This window comes from Austrofundulus limnaeus, unplaced genomic scaffold (genome assembly GCF_001266775.1).
Source record: "Austrofundulus limnaeus strain Quisiro unplaced genomic scaffold, Austrofundulus_limnaeus-1.0 Scaffold95, whole genome shotgun sequence".
In the NCBI taxonomy this organism is placed as follows: Eukaryota; Metazoa; Chordata; class Actinopteri; order Cyprinodontiformes; family Rivulidae; genus Austrofundulus; species Austrofundulus limnaeus.
Genome location: NW_013952497.1, coordinates 865,453 through 871,125, shown reverse-complemented (window position 1 = coordinate 871,125; position 5,673 = coordinate 865,453).

The window sequence follows — 5,673 nt, the reverse complement described above, 5'->3', positions numbered from 1 at the left end:
TTGTTCCATCTGCTTATTATTAGCGTGTCCGTTAATTATTCTTTGCCAATTTGTCAAGTGACTCTGACGCCTACAAAGCATGTCATTTCCAGCATATTTATTAATAAGCCATCTCTTACCACTTTTTGTCTGTGTAAATGATTGCAGCACACGAAGACAGTTTCATCTAACTAYGATGAGGGACAATTTGATGCAGATAAGTAAGAGAGGAAAATGAAAATGTACAAACTGTGCTTCAAAAATAAACCCTGTTTAAGCTGTGTAATTATAATAGCTGGTGTTCAAGCACATTAAGGGCCCCTTCACGCTGCTTGATGGCCCTGCTGTGATGAAAAAGGTCAGCAAGCATGTTGGTAGTCTTTTCAGGGTTTTGGTAAGGTCTGCTGGTGTGGCTTTACAATGAAGTGGGGTGAAAGGGCCATTAGTGAGGTTGAAGTGGTTTATTATCATGTTGGCAGTGTATCAGGATCCCGGGTGGAGAGGTGTGTATTCATATGTAGGACCCACACATCCCACCTTAGCTATTAAAACTGGCTGTGCTGGACTCAGGCCTTGATCACAAGCATTATCCTGTCATGAAACAACCTATTGCAGACATTATACCATAGTGTTGGCATTGTGGCAGCATGGCGTATTCTCCACATGCTGCATCCTGAGCATGGTGAGGACTAAGGAAATAAATAAATAGCAAACATCCTATTTGGTGAATACTAAGGAACTGATTTATCAAGACAGCAGATAACCATGATAAAGATGCTWATATTGGTCATCAATGCATGTTCCCATACAATGACGAAATCTGTGCTCTGCATTTAACCCATCCATCACACATGAGAAATTCCCAAGTGGAGCAGTGGAAAGCCATGTATGTAGGTGCCCTGGGAGCAGTTAGGGGTTGGGTGTCTTGCTCAAGGACACCACGGCATGTGGGCATGGCGGGGAGTCGAACCTGTGACTTGCGAGTCCCAAAGCCAGCTGCTCTACCACTACACCACAGCCACCCAATACCTGAGCAAGAATAACAGGTGCAAGGATGGTGTGGACCATCCTATTGAAATGAGGATTTGGTGTGTGTAAACAAGCATGAAGGTAAGCAGAGGTGACAGAGAGATATGCTTGTTCATTTTCACTGTCTTAAATCATTCAAAGAAAAACACAATCWCATTAAGTRTGAATATTATTTCACATACATGCCTAATTGAGATTTACATTTTYAAAGCTGCAGTGATGTATTTTATTTCTATTAAAGTGAGCTAAATTTTCTTTTATTACTGTCACACATACAGAGGGAGGTAATGGGTAGTATACACATCAAGTTGTACAGATTGTCCGTAATTTACAAAGATTTTTTTCTAATTTTGCACTGACACAGTAGTACAGCGGCAGGCTGTGATAAGGTCATAACTTGCTCATCCTCCCCTCCAGTGGTGGGCAGCACTAATCTAAAAAAATAGTACCACTAGCCCTAAAACACTAACTCAGATATTTAGGTCCCACAATTCTAAAGCACTAATGCACTGCAAATTTTAGCAAAAGCCAATTCTAAAGCACTAAAATAACCCAGTCAACCATGAGCCACATGTTGCTCTCTTAAGCCTTATCATTGACATTCCCCGCCTTATATAAATTCATATATTGTCAAGTGGATAAGTGACACATGTATGAAAAAATGTGACAGATTTCACCCTCAGCTGTTAACTTTAACATTGATCAATAACATTTAAAGACCTCAGTTAGTGCTTCTAAATTTTGCCTATAAATTTAGCAAGTGCTAATCCACTAATAAATTGTAAAATTTGCAAAAGCCCTAAAGCACTAATTATGAAATTAGTTCCCCTATTAGTAGTGCTTTAGTGCTTTAGGGGAACTGTGCCCACCACTACTTCCCTCCCTGTTATCTCTACCTTTCCACAGGTTAAAGTTATTCTAATCTGACAAATGCAATCATTGCTATGCACCGTTACTAAATCAGCTTTGCATGCACTAATAACTTTGACCGTTGTTTTATATGTACTAATCATTGATAAATCAACCCCTAATAGTAGCATCATGGTTGCATTCACACTGATAGTTTTCTATTTTTACTGTGATCCTGCTTGATTCAAATAGTTAGGTTGCAGAGTACATAGTTCATACAGATGGGTCATCATCCAGCATGAAGGTCGTCTGACACTTATGCACCCTCAAAGTTCAAGTCAGAAAAATGTGGCAGCTACTTCTAAGAGTAAGCAGTTAAAAAAAATAACTCCTAAAATTGATCTGTTCCTCAAAACCCATTTTTTTTCTATTCAGACACAAGTTGTGAGAAATTTTAAGTTTATCTTTGTGAAATTTGTACAAGTGTCATTGATAATGGGTTGCAGTTATTTAAAAAGTTTAACTGCATGAAACATTTTTTTTTGACAAATACAAACTTTTTAACTCACAAAACAAAAATGTTCTATAAAAATATTTGGTATTTAGAGTGTATTGCAATTCATTGGTGAATTTAGTTTCAGAATAAAATCTTTCCCTCACAATACAGGAGAACACAAAGCCTCTCGCTTTTTTTTCTGATACACTCTTGCATCACACCTGCCTTCAAAACCTTGTTTGTATGAATAATACAAAAATAAACTGTTATTCTCCAAGTGTGAGCATGATGCAAAACATCAATATCTGGAGTGATGGAATTCCTAATTCTAATCAATAAGAGTTCATACACGAGGTTCAAACAGCTTCCAGCTTTTGAAATTCATCATGTTGCAAATGCTGAAATCAGGATTATAGTTTATTTTACTAGAAAAAGCCATGGGAGTAGATCTGCTGAACATAATCTGCTGAGAGAGAGAGATAGAAAAAAATTAAGCAGTTTATAAAACAAACATAGGATAATATTTTAGGGATATATGAAAAAAAGTGAATGTGAAATAATGCAGTGTATATTTGAATAAACAACAAAAAATGTGGCCATATGGATAAGAAGGAACATTTTAAGGTTCCTCCCCATTCCTGTAGTTCATCCTCCCCATTCCTGTAGTTCATGTTTCAGAACACGGGTGATGAAAATTTAAAAATCTGACTTTGACCAGCCTAATTGCTCGTTCAGATAGAAATCAGCTTACAAAAACCACTGCCAAGTGTGTGAGACTTGTGTTCCATGCAGAGATGTGAAATTCACAAACAATAAAAACCATTTGATTGGCTCTTTATGATAAATAATGAGGACTGGGTCACAAACACTTGTGAGCTGGTCTTTTTTTTCCTCATGTTTCACATAATATGCTCCTCCTTTGCTAGATGCCACAGCCCCTCTTTGCCTGGCCGCAGCAGTGTGGCCAAACATCAATATGCGCTTACATGGGTGACATACAAACRTTTTTTGCCGTACCACATAACTGACCGTTTCAAAGATTGACTCTTTTGAATGGCTCTTTAAAAGGAGTCAAACATATCATTTCTAGCTCTACGGCAGAGTCTTGCAGAGTAAAGTTTTCCAAACTACAAGATGACATAAAATTACCTTTGGTCATTTGGACAAGCAGCAAGCTCCTTGTTTGCAGTGCTTTTTAGCTATAATGAAGCATCTGTTTTGTACAAAAATTAAAAAAAATTAAAAGTTCCAGCATTGCTAGTGAGATAGATAGAAGTAGCAATAACCCAGATCACTAGCTCCACACTGAGACACTGCATATTGTCTGCCAAGTAAGGATCAAGTCAATACAAATGTTTAGGGTTCATACACAGTGTTGAAAACTAGAATATATATAGGTTGTAAGTGTTTTTTTTTTATCTGAAGTACAAAAAATTTAAAAGTGAAAAAATAAAGAAAAAACATGGTTTCATTCTTTTGTAAAAATGTGAAATTTTAATTTCTAAAAGGTGTAAAAGGGTATGAAAACCTTAGGTAACTCCCAATGGCACACCTTCTGTAACAGTAATAAATAATATATTAAAAAAAATGTAAAGTATTTTATAAATTGATCTACTTTTGTATTATACTATATGTTGTTTTTACTGTCAGACTCAGGCTCAGCCCCAAAGATTACAGTTTTCAATGCTTCATTACTTTTTCCTTATCTTGGATTTGTAATTTAGAGATTGGGTGTTCAACGAGGACCAAACTGTTTTTGGGGGGATTATTACATACAATTGATGGAAAGAAGGCATTATTTGTTTGCCATGTCTGCAGACAAGATAAGGAAAAGATGTCCATGAGTGAGACAACAAAAAATATATAAGGATGTTTATCCTCCTCATCATCATGTAGCCGTCTGTCTCTCATTTAGCCCAAGGTTCTGATTAAGTCATTTGTGTTTAAAGAGGAGGAAGCCTCTAATTCCCCTCCTTTCATCTAATTTAATTATGTGCTGACATTCTCCCTTTATTCCTTGAAAGGATAAAAGCAGCTTAAGCTTTTATGTGGAGCTTTAATGACAGCAATGGGGAAACTTYACTCACTGATTGCTTAGCCTTAAGTGTGTTTAGCCTTAACACAGTGCTGCTCCAAACAGATCTGTATACGCGCACACACAGACACACACTAAACTGGCTGGCCCACATAGGGATGCATCAGATCGTGCTCACAATAAAACACAAAATAACCTTTTTATGTTCAACTACACTCATGGTCGGCAAACTACAAAGACTGTGTTCTGTTTAACATTCAGCTACATCCCCACCTCTGGCTACATTCTGACTCTGGTGTTTTGAAGTTGATATGGTGGCTGAGCACTAACCACCACTGCCTTGCAGCGAAAGACGTCCTGGGTTCAGATAGACCGGTCAGAACGTTTCTGTGTGGGCTCGTCCAAGTTTTTCATGTTTTATTTTCAGAGTCCAATAACAGATGTTTCAAATCAATTTACTTAGAAATGTTAACGCGATAGTTTAATTTCTTTTTTTTCTTTTTTGAGCGGGCCTCTGTGGACAAATAATTGTAAACTGCTATGGACACCCGTTTACCTCAGTTCAGAAAAAATGTTTTTCGTTATCTTTTTTTAACAGATGAGGTAGGCTAGTTTGAGAGAAACAGAAAAAGTGGAGTACAGTCTGAAAACTACAGTCTAAAAAACTATTTTCTAAACATTTACAAAATTTGCACRTTATTTATAGTAAATTTTACAATTTTATTTCAAGAAGTGCCTCAGACCGYATCAGAAGAGCTACAACTAGCTGCTTCTGCAATTTACACTTGCAAATAATCATGAAGAGCCATTCCCCGCAAAATTAGTCTTTAGCTTATCAATCTGGACCAAAATAAAATATTCTTTTTAAAATGTGGGTTGTTCAAAACATTGAGATACTTAGTGTTCATAATGTATTCACAGAAGATTCTCACTGTAAACTAATTTGTCCACACATCCATCATTTTCACTCGCTCCCCCCATGGGATCTGGTGCCTTTGTCCAGAAATCACTGTGTGGGAGGCAGGGAACACCCTGAAAAGGTCATAAGTCCATCACAGGGCCACAYWGAGACAAACAAGTCAATCATTGTCACTCACACATAGGAACAAGTTTTAGTTCAACTAACCTAACGTGCACATTTTGCAGAAGGAAASCAGTTTACCTGTGATAAAACACAGAAGTACACTGAAAGACCGGCTTCAAGCCAGGAGGTGATCCTGCAACCTACCTGCCAAGAGGCAGTAGCTCTAACTATTGCGCCACCATACACTTGTTTAAATTATAT